General features: G+C 38.5%; 1 protein-coding gene and 1 pseudogene across 1 annotated transcript in view; both read right to left on the reverse strand.

Moving 5' to 3' along the window:
• The window catches only part of Nln (neurolysin), a 123,226-nt gene that overhangs the window by 80,472 nt on the left and 20,665 nt on the right, over positions 1-22,089 (reverse strand). The window lies entirely within an intron of this gene.
• On the reverse strand, positions 2,818-3,126 carry LOC101574029 (annotated as a pseudogene).

Here is a 22,089-nt window from a genome sequence, read left to right on the forward strand (position 1 = left end):
GGGCCTGGATTCTAAGATTCTGCACGAGTTCAGCTGAAAACCTAGAGCTCTTAACAACGCCTTCCACAGTACAACTGGAGGCGTAGAGTCCATAGCAAAGGCTCATGCAGGCCTTCTTTATGGATCTTCCCTGGAAAGGCCCAAAGGTCAGTGGTGGAAGCTAGAAAGCCTGTGCCAGTGAATCTGGGATCTGTGCTAGCAAGCTGAGAGATCTGAACTGCAGCCAGCAAGCAATGCTCAAGATAAGCATCAGAGGTCTCCCAAAAGTACTACAGCCATTCTCAGTGCCCAACCTCCTCTAGCAATGAGGAAAGCTGACTTCCCATCAGAAAAGCCAATGTGACAAGCTTCTTCAAGAGGCTAAGCAGTGTATCATCTTTCCTCTGGAGCCAGGAAGCAATGCTGAAGATGAGGACCAGAGCTCCCCAAAAACGAACCACTGCCATTCTCAGTGACAATGAGGTCCTGATTCCCCTCTGACAAGAACAGCCAAGTTCATCAGGAAAGCCAGTATGACAAGGTCCTCTAGCAGAATAGCCCAGAAAAGCCAATGGTTTCCAACAGCTTCTCCCAACAGTATCCCTAACAGTCTCAATAACTTATGCTGTGCCTTTTATGCTGCTGGTAACAATCCTCAGGTGGGCTTTGCACATCCAGCATGATGCTAGTCAATTCAGCTGGTCATAATGAGTTGACCAGTTAGAAATTCACTACAATATTGGTTTAAGGTTTACATATTCTTGATATAAAAGTTTTTATAATTCATATGTATCTAGAAATCCGCCCATTTCTTCTGAATTTTCCACCTTAATAGAACACAAGTTTTCCAAGTAGGTATAGATTATTTTATCGTAATAAGAGGGAAATAACCACTGAAGAACAGTAGCCATGGCCCTCCACTATCCCATGCTTGGGCCTCAACAAGGTGACTAAGAATGTGAGCAAACACAGTTACAGCCACCATCACGGATGCCTCACTAAACACACCAAGTTCGTGCTGGACATGATCCGGGAGGTGTGCAGCTTCACACCCTATGAGTGGCATGCCATGGAGCTGCTCAAGGTCTCCAAGGACAAACTTGCCCTCAGGTTCATCAAGAGAAGGGCAGGGACACACATCCTTGCCAAGAGGAAGAGTGAGGAGCTGAGCAATGTGCTGGCCGCCATGAGGAAGGCAGCTGCTAAAAAGGACTGAGCCCCTCTGGAATAAAGCTTTTGCAGAAAGTTTGAAAAAAAAAAAAAAAGTAAACAAGTGCTGGGTATAGCTGGGTATAGTTTAGTGTGGTAGAGCACTTCTGGATTAAAGCCCCAGTATTGCAGGGGAAGTTGGATGAACAAAGAGGAAGGGAAGAGAAGGAAGGTGGAGGCTAGGGGACAAAACAGTTATTTACCATGTGCAAGGCCTTGGGTCTGGTACTCAGCACCAGAAAAAAAAAAAAAAAAAAAAAAATCAAACTAACATAATGTAGTTCTCTATTTTTCCACTAATGATACTTCATCAATCCTATCAGGACTTTCTGTTTAAAAATAATCCTGCATTTGTCTTGAGCCATCTCTTTTTTTTTTTTCTCCTTGATCAGAAGAGCAGGGTAGAAATTATGAATCAGCAAGATGTATAATCTAAAAACCTCAATTAGTGTAAACACATATGCTATTACATGTAAGATTAATAGTATCAAGAAAGAAAAATGGGGTAGGAGAATTAGAGGAAGGTGGAAGGAAAAAGACAGGAAGGGGACTGACCAAAAAAAAAAAAAAAAAAAAGCTATGGTATGTGCATGTAATCACTCCTCAAGATGTTTATAAACTGTATGAACCCCAAAAATGTACTAAAAGTCTTTAAAATACTTTTAAGAAGACAGTTACTGAAAATCAACAAAAAAAAATTGGCAATGCAAAAGATTGGGAAAAGAATCAGGAAGATGCTAGTAAAAAGCTTCTGAATTTAGATTACTTACATGTGTCTTGTTTCAGGTTAAAGAAACTGAAAATCAAAGATGAACTTTAGGTGCAGTTCATGCAAACAGTGCAGTGAAAAATGCCAAATGAAGTAAGTCATTCCTTACAAAAAGGCTTTAGTCTTTTTTTTTCCAGACAAAAACACCTTTTATTTTAAGCCCCACACAGTCAGCAGGTGGCCCCAACTATCCACGTTTCATTAAAATCACATAAAACTGAGGTTAAAAGCACCACTGACCTCTAACAGGACAAAAAAAAAAAAAAAAGTTAAAATAAAAAAAAAGATACAAAGGAAAGATCATTTTGTATTTATATATACAAAGTAGGATAAAATTACAGCTACTTTTACTTAACTCAATGAGAAGAAAGAGGTGTACTAACTGTGTTTGGATAGAATATCCTGTCTGCTTCTTGTACTATGGATAACCACTAAGAAGATAACAATGCACAGTGTATTGACTATCAAAACTGTCCTATTAATCAGCTGTGAAACTGTCTCATTCATATTTATTTCTCAATAAAAAAGCACCGTTAATTATTGCTCTAGAAAAATTATGTGAAAAATTCAAACCTGCACAGTAAAAACAGCACAATATGCACAGGACCAAGCTCTTACAGCAGCGGCACGTGCTGCTCCATCTGTTTTATACGCAGCTTCCGATATTAGGATGGCATTTCTTTTACTTGATAATAAGAACTTCTAAAAACACAATTAGAGTAAAATGTGCATCTTTATATATTTTGTATGCCTAATAGTAGAGTCCTAAAAAACTAGTGTTTACACAATACTTGGTAAAAATAGCTTTAAAAAGGTGTCCCAAGAGGTACATAAAATCACCCCCAACTTTCTGTGCCAATTTATTCTCCCTTGTTATCTACAGATTCAGTTTTCTGTGCTTCTTGGAATTCAGCTTCATCATTTTCAGACAGTGTAGTACCTTCTGCACCAGTCTGTTGCTTTTCTTCCCTCTTGTCTTTAGCACCTGCGTTACTCTTTGGTCCAGGTTCTTTCTTGGTAAATGTTTTTTTTGGTTTAGGTTCAGGTTTTAGTGAAGCAGGTTTCGTGGGCAATCTGGCAGACCGTCTTGGGGGTTCCTGTTTAGTTACTGTGGATCCATCTTTGCCTTCTGTATTCTCTGAAGACTTCCTCTTTGGCATAATGATTGGAGGGTCAGTGGAAAGTGAAGCGACGGGCTGGGACTGTGGGCCCTAGATGCTGCCTTGCCAGGCCTTGGTCTTATGCCAAAAGGTTTAGGAATATCTGCTATAGTTTTAAGTTTGAATGTAATATGTAAGGAATTTTTTATAATTTTACATAAGACAAATTTTTCAACTTCAAACTTTTCAACTTAAAAGATGATATAGAATGAACAAGTTTCCTATAGAAGCTAAGAAATGGGATATAAAACATGGCCACAGCAATTTGTTTTACAGAGGAAGAGAAACTAGCCTCAGTTAAATAACACAGTATAATAAATTATGTAACAGTGAAAATGTGAGACATTTGAATTTAAGACCTCAAAGTTTAAGCTGTCTGACAAGATATAGGGATTTTTCCTGAAAGTAAATGGTTGGTATAAACAAGGGGAAGAGTGCAAGCTGAGAGCCTCATTTGGATAAAGAGGGTCTACATGAACGCTGGAGCCAGGAGCTTGGTGGGTCAGTCTAACTAGAAGGAAGACTGCAACAGAAACCAAAATCTTGAAGAATCATGAAGTTGAGAGGACATTACACATAGGGTATAGAATAGGAAAATCATATCCTGAGGGTCACAGTGCTTTTTTTTTGTTTTTGTTTTTATAATGCTGAGGACTGAACCTGGGCCCTTGTGCATACACTCTACCCTAACCTCTGACAGAGGTGCTATTATCCATGGTGAAGTACTGATCTAGGAGTATCACTACAGGTGGAGGTGGCAGCTGGGGAACCAAGAAGCTTATGTTTCCCTCTTTGTGGTGTTGAGTGTGGAGGAAAGAATGTAGAGGAAAGAATGTAGGGGAAATATTTTCTTCAGAATACAGTAAATTTTAGTAAAAGTCGAGAGAAGATCATAGAGCAGAATATGAAAAAGTAGTTTTATTTATCAAGGGAAAGATCTCCAGAAATACTAATAGGTCTAGAGTGCAACAAATGGTTAGATATATATTGGCTGTATAGCTACTCATCTTTTCTATTAATTACATATATGTATACATTTTCCTCCCAGTACATACGTCCACCTTCTTTGAAGGTGGTTGCCTCCAACCCCAGAATCCTTGCTTGGAACACTGAGGAAGAGGACTCATTTCCACTGGCTGCAAGCAAGAAAGCTTGGGTCCTTGATAGCAGCTGGCAGCCATCCTATGAGAAAAGAGTGGAATCTGATTTATAATGAAATAAACACTGTGAATGGTAGAATAAAGGAAGGAAACTAAATATATAATGATATCACTGAACCCTTAGATCAACTAATTCTGAAATCTGACATAGAACCAGATATTTCAGTTGTGAGTCAATAAATACCCTTCCTTGTTTAAGTCATTTTGAATGCGAGTTTATATTTTGGCTTCACATAGGATACTAACTAAATGAACAAAAATAACTGTATAAGTATAGAGGAAAAAACCTACTGAGGTGGCCAAAGTGTAAAAAAAGGATGGAGGATCTTCTGTTCCTGATGCTGGTCCAAAATTTAAAGTTCAGTGTAATGATTTTGCTGAAAATTTAAAATAACAGTTCCTATAGCTCTTATGGACACACACAGAATCAAGGGTTCTAAGAAAAGGTAAGCCATGACTATGATTAACTGTGCTAAAAAGTAAGTTCTCTCACAAACCAAACAGCTAGCCCTGGGATTATTGAGTTGTTTCACCAGTAAGCAGGATAATATTTAAAACACAGGTCTTTTGGCACCTGCTTAGGTAGATGCAAGGACCAGGGTTCGATCCCCAGTGTGTAGTGCCCACCAGGGCGTGCTGAGATGGCAAATGAGACTGGGCATGGGTGGCACGCATCAGCAATGCCAGCACTTTGGGAAGCTGAAAATAGGAGGATCACTATGAGTCCAATCTGTGTAGTGAGATCCTGTAGACCCTGTACTAAATATATTAAAATACATAAACAAACAAACAAACAAACATAGAACTTTTATTCCTCTTACTACTCTTGGAATGAACCGATGACTATGAATAGATATTCATGACTGCTACACAGCTTTTAAATGAAATTCCTCTTTAAGCATTTCGCTGATGAGAAGATGTCCAGTAGTTTTCACTAAATGTTTTAACATTTACCAAAAGGCTGAGTGAGTGGTCACAGGATACCTGAGTTTACTTTATTAAACTAAGAAAATTACCAGTTCTTCTACCTGGCCAAATGAATACACCTTTCTATGGTTTCCACTGCAACTAACGCAACTACCCTTTCTTTAATATAGCAGTCTTTTAACACAGAAGGGCCAAAAAGAAAGGTAAATTAGAAATAATGATGTCATGGATCAACAGAACACATTAAAACTACATTTTTTTTACTTTTTGGGATTTCATCTTTATTTCAAGATTTGTAGGGGCCTGGGGAGATAGCTCAGTAGAATATGAGTTCAATTCCCAGTACCAAAGGAAAAAAAAAAAAAAAAGATTTGATATTTTTATTACAAAATGAAAGGAAAGAAGGCATCTTCTCTATATGCTCACTAAAACATTCGACCTATCTCAGACTGGCAAGATAGCTCAGTGGACTAAGTGCTTGGTTAGGCAAGCGCAGGGGTCAGGGTTTGATCCCTGGCACCGCATGCCGCAATGGGCCCGCCCATGGGTGCACTGAGCTGGCGATGGAGTTTGGGCATGGTGGCGCAGGCCTGTAATTCTAGCACTAGGGAGGCTGATAACAGGAGGATCACTACGAGTTTGAGCTGCGTAGTACGACCCTGCGCCAAAACAAACAAACAAACAAACAAACAAACAAAACCAACTGAAACATTTGACCTATTGAGTACTTTTCCTTTTCCATCTTCATTTCCTCTCCCCCTATGTTACATGTTCAGCTCATCTGATGCTCGGGTGCTGATGCACTAACCTCCTCCTTCAGCTGCCTCTGGGAGACAGTGCATCTGTAGCTCATACTTCTGAGGATCTAGTTAAGATCTTCACTGCTTTTTTGTAACTGAGAGCTACAAAAATTGAAAGAAGTCAACATAGCATGATCCCTTTCTTTATAGCAGATACTATGTGCAATTATTTGAAAATGAAAACCTAGATGAGTCAGAGATCTTTATTGCCTAATTAAACACTAATTTTTTGTTTTACAAAATTTGAGGTTATTATTTCTGTTTCAGCCACACTTTCTTCATTGGCCCCTTTAACTACTTTTGAAGATAAAACTCAAATTTCTAAGTAACAAATAATATAGAATACTATAAAGGAGTTGGCAGAAAACCACATTTGTGCGGGCTGTAATCTCCTGTGTCCCAAAAACTAATGAAGTGATAAGGCCAGACTTTGACAGATCACCAGGTTGCAGAATTTCATCTGGATAAATGAGCACGCCACAGTTATTTTGAGTTAATTATTATCTTGAAACTTTTGCAAAACATTCTGGAATGTACTTTCAGAAATGTTCCAATTTACTGGATTTTCTTTTGAAGCACGGTTTTAAGGCCTGTTCTTTTACTCATGAAGGCCACTCTAGTTCAGGCAGATTTGAGCTTCTATCATTTTTTATCTGTGCCGTCCATTATAGACATTGAAACTGTTGTTCTCCACATGTTCAATTAGTTTGTCTCATGTTATGATGGGTTTTCTCAGGCAAAATTGTTATTGCACATTCTACCCTAACATGTTGCACGCTGCTGAATTCACCAAATACTCACTGTATACAAGAAACAAGATGGGACTGCTGTGCAGAAAACTGCAGCAATACCATCTTCCTTCATCATCACAAATAAACATTCATACAAGAAAACATGTTTTATCAGAGCCAGGCTACTCTGAAAATGCACTATGTAAAATGCGATGACCTCCATGTCACTGTAATTTACATATTTTCTTTTCCTTTTCTATAGTTGCCTTGTTGTATTATATTGAAATTTTCTCCAATTCTTTCAAATACTTGGCATATACTCCCAATATTTACTTTAGAAAAAAATGCTTTGCTGCAGACTACTACTGAGGTCTGCATTCAATCAATGCCCCCTGCCATCCTGTCTGGAATTTCTGTATATGTTTACTTTAATTGTTTCTCTGGCCTGTTTCCTCAGAAACATTCCCCTCTAATCTTGATTCCTGTTGTTCACAAAGTTGTCTTTTCTATCCACTGTTTTGTTCAAGTCACTGTTCTCCTTACTTATCAGACTTTAGCTCAGATTCAGCCTTCAGGACTACCATTCATCAGAGCACACAGGGTTCCCAGCCACACACTGCACTGCAGCTGACGTAGGTACTTGGCCTACTTCCTCCTTGAAGCCATCAGCCAAGCAGCTCTTTATCCATTGTATAGTAGTCTCCATGTGGTTACTTAAATTTAAATGAAGAGTAAAAACCAGTCGATGTCCTCACTTGCACCAGCACATTTCAAGTATTCCACATCTACTTGTGCAAAGTGGCTACCATATTTGCACACAAAGAACACTTCTACCCCCTACACACTTCAAATGGGTAGCACCAACTTGATTCCCTTATTTCTGAAACCCCCCAGAGTGAATATATGCCAAGTAGCTCTGCTTGTGCCATCCCAAGGGGGCTTTTCTCTCTCACAACTGCAAATCTGGTTCCTACTGTCTTTTTTTGGCAGGAAAAAGGGGAGAGTAGAGAAGATGAGAGAAATCATTTGCATCAGTGTCTTTACAATTGAGACTGGAGCTGAGTATGACATGCATCATTTTCAAAAGCCTAGCGACAACATAATTCAAATATAGAAATGATTTTCCTATGAGATTGTTTAAATTTAATGTCCTTAATTTCACAGATGAGTTAATCTAATTTATTAACTGTTCTTACCAAGGTAGATCAAGCTAGAAAATTTATCTAAAACTTCCTAGAAGTAGTCCTTTCATGTAACAAACACATGTGAACTTAGTATTTTCTCTCTAATCAGAAGAGTATCTTTTCAGCCACACATTCGATCCCTGTCCCAAATGTTTAGCATTATACTCTGGTTTCTCTTCAGATCATATAAAACTTTCACCTTTTATCAAATCTTTAGCATTGTGAACTGGTGAACCTTTCTCCCACAGTCCCAGTTTCCTCACCTGTTCAAATTTCCCTCTATTGTCAGCCACTGAAACCCGGTGGTATAGTTCATTTGTTTCACTATGTAGTCATGGCAAGCCTCCTTCCTCCTGCTGAGACTACAGGTGTACACCACTATGTGGTGCTATTTCCCATTTACTGCCTCCACATGCCTTAAGGGCTTAGTCTCCAACCCTGGCACTATTGGGAGGCGGCAGACTCCTTAGGGCCTGGGGCCCAGTGCAATGGTGGCAAATCTACAGCACACATGGTGCAGTAGGCTGTTATCATTGCATGCTTTAAAAGGTTCACACTCATGGGCCTAGTGGAAGCAAGTTAGGTCAGTGGGAATATTTTTAGAAGGAATACTGGAAAGCTGACTGTGTGCTGTCTTTTTGCTTCTCAGCTGCCATAACTGTAAGCATACCTCTGCTGTGTACACCTACCAAAAGCACAAAGCAAAAAGGTCACGTAACCATGGATATTGGCAGAACTCTGAACCTAACGAAGTTTGTGAACCTAAATATCTTAACTGTGACTAAAAAGAAAAAATTCTTTATAAGCTTATTTTAATAGTGTTTTGCGTATACAATATACAAATTGTTTCAAGAGAGTTCAACTTGCACAATGCATTATATAAAGCCTTGATCTGTAACAGGAAACACGACACAGCCTCGTTGTAATGGCGTGTATTCAGTACTCAAGTATCTTGGATGTTGTTCATAACTTTTCTTCTGAATGGACTGCTGCAATAAGGCATCCAATTCATGAGAAGCGTTCAAAAGTGAATATGCCCTCCAGTGTCATTAATTGTAGTTCCCAAACATTGGGAACAGCATCACTGTTCTTTCAACAAGGTATGTTTACATTTAAAGTTTTAATTTGGTTTCGGATTAAATATTTTGACGAACAGAATGTTCCAGAATTAAATGCTATAGTACAAATCAGTTTTTGTCAGTAAACACAGATTCACATCTTCAGCCAGAATTGTTACTTTTGCTGTTTTTCAGGGAAATGCGAATAGTGTCCAGATAGGGCACTTTAGTTGGATTTCTGAGTTAACAGGAAGTGTAATATTTATCTACCTCCATCCTATTTCTATTAGTTTTAAAGAAAAAAGTGTGTACCCCTACTTGGTCTTTCTTTAGCCTTTAAATCTGGCAAATTTCCCATTTACTGCCTCCACTTTCTTGTTTACTGTTAATTCTCACACATTATTCCACTAAAAGTACCTGGCAAAAGTCACTCCTTCCTTCCTTCCTTCCTTCCTTCCTTCCTTCCTTCCTTCCTTCCTTCCTTCCTTCCTTCCTATTTTTGTATTTTAGGGAAGGCTCTACAGGGTGTTCAGGGTCTCACTACTACATAAGTCTCATAGTGAGCCACGTGTTTATGGCCTCCCAAGATCTAGGATTACAGGTGAGCGCCACCAGGCCCAGTCTCAACTGCTGTCTCAGTATGCCCTGGGGGGGCTGGGGCACGGCAGGCCAGGGGATCGAATCCCTAGCCCTGTGTCTGCTTGTAGGTGCTTTAATCTGCTGAGCCATTTGGCTGGCCCTTGATTGACTGATTCTTTCTATTCTTCTTTCACCTTTCTTTTAATAATTTTTTTTATTATTAAGCCAGGCATGGTGATGTACATCTGTAATTCCAGTATAGAAGGTTGAGGCACAATGATTCTCAGTTCAAGTGCCTCCTGGATAACTTAGCAAGACCTTGTCTCTAAATAAAAATAAAAGGACTGGGGATGTAACTCAGTGTGGAGCCCTGTGTTTAACTGCCAGTACTGATAATAATAATAATAATATTGTGGTGATAGAGATCAAATTCAAGGCCTTACACATGCTAGGCAAGCACTCTACCACTGAGGGATAGCCTTAAGTCCTTCTTTATGTCTCTCAACAGTTTTTCTCAGTCTCTTTTGCTGTACTCACTCATAAAAGTTGTGTCATTCACAATTGTGTACTTGGCAGTCTCTTCATTTTATTCACTTATCCTCAGAGATGCCATTCTCTCCCATGGTTTCAACGGCCAAGTAGAATCATCTAGAGTCTCTATCCAGATCTCTAGCTGGCAGTGGACATCCACAGACATCTCAATGCAACATGTTCAGTCTAATTTTGCTCAAAATCTAGTAGTCTGAGTTTTCCATTCTCCATCAAGGCACCTAAGGTAGAAATCCTTTACACACATGACTGGTGTTACCATCATCACTCTTAATATTTTTAAAGAGGCCATTAAAGAGTTTACATACATTTTCTTACTTAATCTTCCCAACCAGAAAAAAGGCGTGTATTTTTAAACCACTTTTACTGAGCTTAGTAAAGATGCCCACTAAAGAAACCCATTCAAAGTCACACAGTAGGTATGGGTTTGGTATTCAAATTCAGTCCTGATTCTGTAGTTCATTCTTTCCTTTCTCTCTCTCCCTCTCTTTCTCCCCTCCCCTTCACCTCCCCCTTTTTTTCTTTCTCAATGCATTTGCTTGTTGCAGGGTCTCACTGTGCAGCTCGGACTCACAGTGATCCTCTTGTTTCCTGCCACCCCAGTGCTGAGATTACAGGCGTGTGCCACTACGTCAGAACTCTGGCTGGCTCAGCCTGCCCTGGGGATGGGGCTGACATGGCAAGTGGTGCCCCTGTCTCACCCCCGTCCCTAAGTAGGTGTTTAGTCCACTGAAGTATCTCGCTGGCCCTTGTAGCCCACTTTCTTAACCTAAGTTGTAAATATACAAAAGAAAACATCAAACTCCAAATGAACCAAATGGACCTCTCTCATTTTCCACCACACTTTTAAATGGAGAGAAGAGGGTAAATAAAAGCTTATACACCTACTTACAGTACGTCACTTCTCTGGTTGCTATCTAGACTATTCCCTGATGGGATGCTGCAAGGGTTGAGAAGGAGTGCCCCACTTTAACTTCCATCAAGCTCAGAAAAACAGGTCAGGTAGGCTTGGACACCTTTCTGTCACCCATGGCCAAAGACTACAACTTCAAGTTGGGTGTAGTGGAGCAGGTCTGAAATCCCAGCACTCTGGAAGGCTGAGGCAGGAAGATCACAAGTTTCAGCTGAGTGTGGGCAAATTAGCATCTTAGCAAGACTTTGTCCCAAAATAAAAATTTAAAAAGGGCTAGGGATGTAGCTCAGTGCAAATACCTTCATTTTAGCTCCAGTACCATCAAACGAACAAAGAAACATTAACAACCTCAAACTGGCACTACTTAAGATGGCTGGGGATCAAACTTGGGACCCTGTACTTGCCAGGCAGGCACTTATGTCACTGAGCTATCTCCCCAGACACACTGGAAGAAATTCTGAGGCCATTCTTTTTGATTTTCCATCACAATGAGGTCCTATTCTTTATAGACATACATGCACCCATCTTAATACCTGGTTCTCCTTGATACTCTTGTAAAATAATTTGTATTACTATTGGCTGATAACAGCTATAAGATATATCTATTGGAACATATTTTTATTCCAACCAACATTTGTGGAGGGTCTGGTACATTCCATGAAATGTTACTCATATTAGCAACTTCTAATTGAAAATTCCTTCAGATCAATGTTTCAGGATATATATGTCAGTTGGTTACTTGTTCATACATGTAATAAGTGCAAAAATATCTGTATTAAAAAATTGATACTCAGAAAATATTTGTTGAGTGACTTGTAGCATGTGTGACTACTGAACTTTATCACTACCCAAGCCAGCCATATGCTGTTTGGAGATACATCAGGAAGGCTGACTGAAGGACAGCCTCATAGGTCAGGGAGAAGGGACTGCAGATATTTTCTAATTCTGCTAGAAAGTAAGCTCCTTGGAAACAGGACCCACCTCTGAGTTATTTTTGCACTTCCTGGTGAACACAGAATGTATTTAGCATACACCACAGGTGCTATTAACTGTTAAACTGGTGAGTACAGAAAAGAGGCGGAGGAGTGCAACCACCATCAGTACACCATATTGGAGTTGTAAGAAGACCAGCTACACATTTTCCTCCTTTGTCCACATCCTCAGATTTACTCCAGTGACCTGTTAAAACACGGTACATTACTACAGTGTTCCAGGTGTGCAGAGACATGCCTCAGCCGAGGACATCAAGAAGACATTTAGAAACTGGCACTAAAGTGGCATCTAGATAAAAATCTTGAGAGTAAAGAAGCAGAGTTAAACTTCAAACAAGTGGCTGAGGCATATGAGGAGTTATTGGCTCCTTAAAAATGGGACATCTACGAAGAATATGGCAAAGAATGGTGGAGGGTGTGGAAGTGACTGACAGTTCATTTGAGTTTGGCTTCACATTCTAAAATGCAAAAGATGTCCTCAGAAATATTTTGCTGGAAGGGACTTGTTTTCAGTCTCTTCAAAGACCCATCTGAAGACTTTTAGGGGTGCCCTAGGAAGCAGAAGCCATGCTGCGGGTTCCTTTTTCTCCATCTTCAGTGGCATATGCTTGGTACATGTTTTCCAGGGTAAGTGCTGCAGTCTTCACATTATATGCTTGGGCTTCTAGAGTCTCTTCATTAGTGCTTCACATTATCATTTAGGTAGGTGCTGAATGTAAATTGTATGTAGGATACATGAAGACCTTCTTATTTATAAATAAGGATTTAGTAATTACTTTAACATTTTAGAATGATAACACTTCTGTGAGGAAGAAAAGAAACAGCTGTGCAAATTTTCATTTCTTTTCTTTTTTTTGGTACCGTCAATTCAACTCAGGATCTTGTGCATGCCAGGCAGAAATTTTCATTCTTAAAAGTAAGCTATAGTTTTCTTCAATGTATGTGATGTAAGAACACTTAAGGATAATATAATGGCAAGTCTTAGAATGATCAAAATAAAGGTGTTTCTTTTGCAGAGGAGGAGAATCATCATCATCTTGTATTTGCCTGTTCTAAATAACGGAGTGCAGCCCAAGATTTCAGGTAAATCAGGCAAGAGAGTGAAAAAAAGGTGCTAAAACAAAAGTATAACTGAAAATAATTAAATGAGGAATATATCATGAGAATAGTTTGAATCACAATCTACAGATCATGGAGTACTCGCAGCAAGCAATTACAGTTCTACTGTTCTTGCTTCCACCTGCTGGTACAGAACAGTAATTTCTTAGGTTGTGCAAAACTGTTTACTAACACTAGAAAAAACAACACAACATTATGCTTTCAAGTTTGTCCTTCCAAAGTAAAGTAGTATGCTTCCTATAGACAACAAAATGTACAGCATGAGTTCAGCTGCAAACATCTTGAGTATAGAGAATTATCCTAAACCTGGAGAAATGTTAACTTTTATCTTGAGTAGACTCTGGCATCTAATAAAAAAAATCTGACCCATTTCTTTTCCTTGCAGTCCCTCGTTATGTAAATTTGATAACTATGATGACCACTGAAATGTTAATAGTACAGTTTTGGTCTCATGCAGTGAAAATAAACAGCGGCACAATCTCTGCATGTACAACTTCCACTATCAGTAAGACTGAAGAGTGGCACTCATTAGACGAAGGCTTCCCTAGGAATGAAAAATGACTTATATTCCAATTTCTTAAAATGTTTGTGATCCATTTATTAAATTTTTTTAACACACATATGAATACACTCACTGTGGAAGGTTAGTGTACAGACATTAAATCTTGGTCCTTTTTATTTCCCCTCCATCCCTAGACAGCCTTCTCATTTACAAAAGGTCTACCTCTCAGTTTCTTACTGTCTACTTTTTAGTTTACTCTTTAAATTACTTATACTCCAAATTTCTTTCTTTCTTTTTTTTTTTGTGCTACTGGGGATTGAACTCAGACCCTTGCGCTTGCTAGGAAGCACTTATTCCACTGAGCCATCGCCCCAGCCCTCAAATTTCTCATATAAGAGAAATCATGAGATATTTAACCTTCTGTGTATGTTTAGCTTAGTATTATGTTCAAATTACTCAAATTTATTCTACTTGATAGCTGAACAATACTCCTGTGTGTATATATCCATTTTCTTTATCTCTTCATCTGCTGATACATACATAGGCTATTTCCAAGATACAGGTACTGTCAGTTGTGCTGGTATAAACACAGAAATCCATTTAGTTTTTAAAAAGTAATTTCATTTTAAATTTTGTAATCGAAAAGTTCTTGTTTCAAAATTTCATTGTAAATAAATTGAAAAAGACTAATAAAATGTTAAGGTTCTATAATAAAAATTCTTAATGTTCTATAAAGCACTATGTAACACCAGCAATAAAATATTTGCCTTTTGTCAAAGAAAATTTTTAGAAAAGGTACATATTACAAAGTTAAAAAGAATGAAAAACTTTATTAAAAAGTAAAAAAAATAAAAAAGGTAAGTAACAGGGTTTAACTTTCTTCTAACTTTCTGTCTGATACAAGTGGCTTAATAATTATAAATTCTAGCTAGGCGTAGCAACACACACCTGTAATCCCAGCACTTGGAAGACTAAAGCATGAGGATCACTAAAAGTTCAAGGGAAGTCAGGGTACACAGTGAGTTCAAGGCCAGCAAGACTGTCTCAAAAAAAAAAAGGAAAAAAATTATTAGTTCTAGATAATTTACTGTAATATTCAAAAAATGAATATTAAAAGGTTTCTTTTTCCTCCTTCCCGCTTGCTTGCTTGCTTGCTTGCTTTCTTTCTTTTTCTTTTCTTTTCTTTTTTTTTTTTTTGAGATAAGGTCTTCCTATGTAGTTCAAGCTGGCCATTTACTATGTAGTTCAGTTTGCCTTGAACCGGTGGTGATCCTCCTGCCTCAGCCTCTGCAGAGGTAGGGTTACAAATTCATGCCATCAGGCCGGACGAGATTCTTAAATCTTGTAACTGGCTTAAATAAAGCCACTTGTGACCACAAAAAGTGAAAAGCCAAGTGCTGCTTCACAAATGAAATGAAGAGTCACTCAATAATTCATTAGCAGAAGGTCTGTCCATATACATGGAAAACCACAATTCATAAAAGACAGTCTGATTGTATTTTTCCTCTAGAAGCAGAGGTAAATTGCTCCTGGCACATTTAATTGGTGTTTGGGGCATACTTTTCAGAACTGAAATCCTTAGTAACAAATTACTCAGAAGAGTCTAAGTACATTACTTAACACTGCCTGTTTTTTGGTCATCTACACAGCTACTTTGCTGTGTGACCTTATCTTAGTCCTGGCTAATAACTAGTTGGATTTTCTTTTTAAGACTTGTTTAGGCTGGGGAGATAGCTCGGTGGAATGAGTGCTTGTCTGGCAAGCTCAAGGTCCTGAGTTTGATCCTTGGAACCACCAAAAACAAACAAACAAACAAACAAACAAACAAATAACTGACTGGTTCAATTGCTTATAAGTGCTCACTGTTTTTATATGTGATAATGTCTTCGAAAAAATACTGTCCTAGCACTATATATTGAGGTACTTAGGAAGAAAATAATACAGTGGTGTATATATTTTTTAAAAAATTGGGAATGAGTGGAGATGGTGGTAGAAAAAAACAGGCCATGCACTGATCAATTTTTAAACATGGTGATGGGAAGTTCTTTACATAATTTCTCTTGTTTATACCTGGAAATTTACATAAAAATGTATTGAAATTAATTTAGTAACTTTTCATGTATCTACCTCTAGGTCCTATTCTAAATTTAGACATGTGGTCTGAAAACATATAAACTACATTAAAACATTCATGACAGACATATTATAAAGGGATAATAAGGGCTGGCCAGTTACCTCAGCAGACTAAAGCACCTGCTTAGGCAGAGCTCAGTGGCTGGGATTTGATCTCTGGCGTGCTGTGTCACCACCACCCCTACCCAGGACAGGCTGAGATGGTGATCAAGACTGGGCATGGTGGCACATACCTGTAATCCCAGCGCTGGGAAGGCTGAAAACAGGGGAATCACTACAAGTGCAATCTACATAGTAAGACCCTGTATACCCTGTAGACCCTATCCTAAATTCATTAAAAAAAAGGGGATAATAAAGAAAATCCGAATGGAGATTAGAACACAAGAAAAAATATTTGATCATATCATGAAAATTCATAAATCCACAGTCAGAAGGGGACCTTAGTGAATCATAGTTCACATATATGTACCAACAGAGATAACGATGCTGTAATAGCAAACAAAATTACAGAATTAAACACAAGCTAGACAAGGAACAATGCTCAGACTTAGGACCCAGACAAGGCTTTCCAGAAGAAGGCATGTACAGCAATTATCCAGGAAAGGATGCGGAACGAGTAGTCAGAAGCAGGAGAGCAAAGCTAGAAGGGTGAATCTCAGAATGGCAAAGACCCAGCTTCCTTTCAGTGACATATTATATTACAGGAATTATAAACAAGTTGGAATTTAGGAGAACTGGAGAGATGGGCCCAGTGATGTTGACAGATAACATCCTGGAGGTTATCTAATATCAAGCTAGAGAGCTTAAACTTTGTAACCAACAGAAAATTATAAGTGAGAGATTGAGATCTCTCTTTAGCTAGACACTCATAGCTGTAGGAGGTGTGAAAGTTGATTTTAGGAGGCAAAGGAGACTAGTTAGCAGGCTGCAACAATCCAGATGAAAAGTAGGAGGGAGCAAAAAAAAAAAAATTCAACAAAAAGTAGGAGGGATCCAAACATGGCTAAATAGAGAAGTCACATCTGAGAAGCTCAGAAAGGATCAACTTAAAAACACAGGTAATTGGAAGAAGGGGAGGGACATACACCCTGATGCAAAAAATCATTTTGGAAAGACGTAAATCAAACAAAACATAAGCACAGGAGCTTAGAAGAGGCAAAGGAGCTGGACAGCACTATCTGTGAGGCCTTAGCTGGTGCCCAAAATGGGAACCGACACTTTGAGAACAACCAAAATAGCTGGTAGGATCCAGAATAGAGTCTGTAGGGCCTTAGCTGGTATCCAACATGGGAACTGACACTTTGAGAACAACCAAAATAGCTGGTAGGATCCAGAATAGACTTGGGGTATATGGGCTCCTTGCCCCATTTTCCCCTCTCTAAACAAAGGTCACTGCAGCCTGGCAGCATCTTTCATAAGCACACACAGGTTGTGTGTGTGTGTGTGTGTGTGTGTGTGTGTGTGTGTGACACCACAGAGTTGCTCCTGCCTCAGCCTGTCCATTTGTTCTCAGACACTGGGGGTACAGGGGGAGGCTGGCAGACCGCCTGTGTTGAGTCTTCAATATTAGACCGGAGCTCACCTGGGTCACTGCGTGGAGCCTGCAGTTAATCCCATGCAAACTGGGCCGTTCATTTGCCACACAGCTAAGACTGTTTCTCTCTGAGCATTCTGAGTTCACTTGAGCCTACACTGAGCTCTCCCTGCCCTGCTCCAATCCCAGACTCCCCAGAGTCTCTGTGCAACATCTAACAGCAGTGCCCAGCACCTGGTGTTTACACGGGGTGATGCCAGTACTCTGAGCAGAGCAGAGACACCACCTATCATTCAGCCAGAGTCCCGACCCAGTCTTTGACTAATGCAATAGCCCAGTCCTCTGCCTGGTGCAGCAGCAAGGCTGAATGGCTGTTTGTTCTACACAGTACTCCAGACATTTGTGAGACACCACCAGAACCCTCACCGGGCTTGCATAAACTGGCTCATGTTTGAGGCAGATCTCTTTCTTTGCTGAGCAGTCACAGAACTGAGAGTCAGGTCAACAGCCCATAGTTCTGAGAGCCTCACTGTATTAGAAGGCTGTTGCACAGACAATGGACTCTGTAAATTGGGTAACAATCATGGGTCCCCAACCAAAAGGAATCCACAACAGGGTCTCAGAAACAAGGTCCTGCCCCTTCTCCGTCCAGTTCTGTAGCCTGATCAGCTGACACACACAAGTGATGAGGAAGAGAGTTCTTATTCAAGAACTGAATAAGTTCCATATAAACTCACAGACCACTAAATGAGGCAAGGGGAATGGCAGTGTGAGATTAAAGAATACTGGCCTGGGAAGGAAACACTCCTCTGGTGATACATAAGAACTTTTTTCTCTCTTCTTTCCTATTATTGTTTTTTTTTTTCCTCATTGTTTTTTTCTTTTTGTGGAGGGTGGAGTTTTACTACCATTTATTTTCTTGCCCCTTCCAATATTACTTTTACTTGTTTGAAAAGCTTATCATTTATTTTTCTCTCTCCCTCTTCTTTACTCACTTTTAACTTGTTCCCTTACTGTTTTTCCTTATTTTCTCTTCCTCTAGTTTAATCTCCACTCCCTATTATTTACCCTTTTCTTAAGTGGTCATCTCTAGTTCATGGTCTCTTACTCTTAGCTAATACCACTAATCTCCCTTTACTCCTGAACAAGACCTTCTAATCAATATTACCACATTTTTTACATCTACTATTGCTTTATTTTTCATAATCTATTCTTTTTTCTTTACACTAACACAATCATACCATTCAACTGTATGAATCTCTAGGTAGTTAACTATATCTTATTACAGCTGAATACTGCATTACAGTGAAAGGGAGGAAAATTGCTGAGTGGATATTTACTATGTAAAATTTTCTAAGCTGTCTTAGATTTTGCTGTGTAAGTATAAATTTTGTACCGAGGGTTAAAGGTGACAAAATATTACTTATTAGAGTTTGTCGTGTTCTAGTTGTGTTTGATACATAGCTATTACTGGTTATACTACATTAGCCAAGCTGAAATAGGTGCTGATCAATTGATTCTCCTTGTAGCCCAATACCTGGATTATTTGGGAGCTATAAACAATATTACAGCCCAGTACCAAAGAACTGGGTGCAACCTTTTATCCCTAATACACAGAACAGGTAGGATCCTGGGACAGTCTCAAAGGCCAAAAGCCATCCACACCAAGAAAAAGCTCTGAAAAACAATCATTATCTATAGAGGCCTTGATACTACTACTACTACTACTACTACTACTACTACTACTACTACTAAAACTACCTACCATAAGCAACTTACAGGCCTCAATGAGGAAAACAAATACAAAAATAAGAAAGAAAAATAATGCAATTCTCATTAAAACTTCAAGAGAATATCTCAGAATTAGAAAAAACAACCCTAAAATTTATTTGGAACCAGAACAGACCTAGAACAGCAAAGGCAATCCTGGGCAACAAAAACAAGATGGGAGACATCACAAGCCTTGATTTGAAATTATACCATAAAGCTATTGCAATAAAAAGTGATACTGGCTAAAAAAATCAGACTCGAAGACTAATGAAACAGATTAGAAGATGCAGAAACAACTCTACACATACTCAGTCACCTTTTCTTTGACAAAAGTGCCAAACATGTTCACTGGAAGAAAGCCTTTTTAATAAATGGTGCTAGAAAAACTGAGTCTGTACAAACCAAAGATTAAAATTGGACCCATTATCTTTTACGTAACATGCACTAAATTTGAAATGAATCAAAGATCTCAATATTAAAACATATACATTAAGTCTTTTGTAAGATAGAACAGGTAAAACTCTTCAAGACACTGGTACAGGCAAAAACTTTATGGATAAAACCCCAACTGCACAGGAACTACCACAAAGAATCAACCACTGGGATCTCATCTTACAAAAACACTTTTGGACAGCAAGAGAAGCCACCAACAGAGTGAAGAGAGCCCACATTGTGGGGGAATAAAATGTTTGTCAGCTGTTCCTCACATGAAGGAGTACTATCGAGAACATATAAAGAACTAAAAAATAACAGACCTTCCAAAAAGACTCAATATAAAAATGGGCACCTGATATGAATACCCTTCTCAGATGAACAAATACAAACAGCAAATAAATATATGAAAAATGTTCAACATCACTGCTCATTCAAGAGATGCAAATTAAAACAGCACTGAGATTCCATCTCATCCCAGAAAGAATGGCTATTATCAAGCAATTAACCAACAACAAATGCTGGAAGGGCTGTGGAGAGAAAGGAACCCATCTCCACTGTTGGTGGGAGTGTAGACTCGTGCAACCACTGTGGAAGTCACTGTGGAGACTGCTCAAGGTCCATTTGACTCAGCTATCTGCCTGCTGAGTATCTTCCCTTAATTAAAAACATCACACCACTGCAGTATATGTGCACCAATGTTTATAACAGCACAATCTGTAACGGCCAGTTCCTGGAAACAACACAAATTGTTCATTAACTAAGAAATGGATAAAAAAGATAGGGTGTTTTTATACAATGGAGTACTACTCAGTCATAAAGAAGGGTAAACTGGAGACTTATAGGCACGAATGCAACTCAAGACAAGTGAAATATGCTCAGGTACAAACATTGTATTGTCTTCATAGTGAGAGAAACTGAAAGAGTAAGTAGATCCAAAATGTAGAATAGATGTTGAAAAATAGAGAAATTGGAAATGGGGAAAGGGAGCAAAAAGGGAAAAGCAAATATATGATGGTTAGTATAGTTATATTCTCAGTTCATTGAAAAGAAAGGTCTGTGCTAATATCATTTAGACAATTAAATGCTAGTATCTTGTATTGAGTAACTAATTCAAAGAAAGTAATACGGCAATGTATTAACCACTGTTACCCTCCTATTATCCTGTTTTGAAATTTTGTGTTTTCTTCCTGAAATAAAAGGCAATAAAGAAAAAATGAGAAAACTCAGGAGCAAAATGTAATACAAAACACCCAAATCACCCAAAGCAAGCCCAGAGAGTGTCGAGATGGAAGAAATCAAAAGCCTCCCAAATGAATTTTATGAAATGGTAGCAGTGAAACTAGTAAAGCAGATGAACAAGACCCTAGGCAAAAAAAAAAAAAAAAAACCAGAAATACTAATTATACAGATAACTAAAGAGATGATGTCAATAATGAATGAAATGGTCAGTAAGTCTAGAGTACATACAGATAAAAATAGAGGAGCTTAGGGAAACCATGAATGTCCAACACAGGAGAAGAGTAGATTCCATAAGGCAGACGCAAAGGGATATTCTAGAGATTAAAAATTCTATCAAAATTTTACATAGCACAATCAACCAATATGAAGATTAAATAAATATAGAAGTCAGGGCTATAGTTGGTTGTCATCAAATGAAAGACTTCTTAAAAATAGCAAGGATCTATGAAAATTCAAGCCAAAATCTGCTAGATGATGCAAAGAAGAGTAAGATTAATTAAAATAAGAAATCAGAAGATAACACAAAGGATTAAAAAAAAAAAAAAAAAAAACCTATTCACAGAATAGCAGAAAACTTTCCAAGAATGGGAAAAGAATTTGAAATACACATAAGTGGGTAAGTGTGGCACATAGAACCTCAAAAACCACGATCAGAAAAAACCATATACTAAGACACACAAGACTCAAAATTTCAAAACTTCAAAACAAACTTAACTGACTATCCTGCAGAATCACATGGGTAGCACTTTATGTACTGATTATTCTGAGCATAACTTTACCAGGTGTCATTTCAACCCATTAATTCTTTCATTGAGTAAATTTGATAAAAATGTTCATACATTTCTGTTATATTATCTTATAAAATTTAATGGAAAATGTGCAATTTTTGGTCATTCTGCACTTAAATAATGGGAATGATTAAGAACTGTTAGAGAAAAGAAACACATCACCTATAAAGGAAAACTCATCAAAATCACAGTAGACTTCTCAAAAGAAACTCTTAAGTCAAGGAAAGCATGAAGTATTTCAAGTCCTAAAAGCAAATAACCTCAGCCCATACTGATAAACTCTGAAAAATTATCTTTCAAAATTGATGGAGAAATAAGATACTTCCATGATATGGGCTGGTGAGATGGCTCAGTGGTCTAAAGCACCTACTTAGAACAAGCTTAGCAAAGCACTGGGACCGTGGTTCGATCCCCCAGCACCACATGCCAGCCAGCCCTGCCCCTAGGTGGGCTGAGCTGGCCACACACACACACACACACACACATACACACACACAATACATAAATAAATAAACTTTAAAAAATGCTGCACATAAAAAGGCCATATCCCAAACCAAAA

This window comes from Octodon degus, unplaced genomic scaffold (genome assembly GCF_000260255.1).
Source record: "Octodon degus isolate 3935 unplaced genomic scaffold, OctDeg1.0 scaffold00001, whole genome shotgun sequence".
Taxonomy (NCBI): Eukaryota; Metazoa; Chordata; class Mammalia; order Rodentia; family Octodontidae; genus Octodon; species Octodon degus.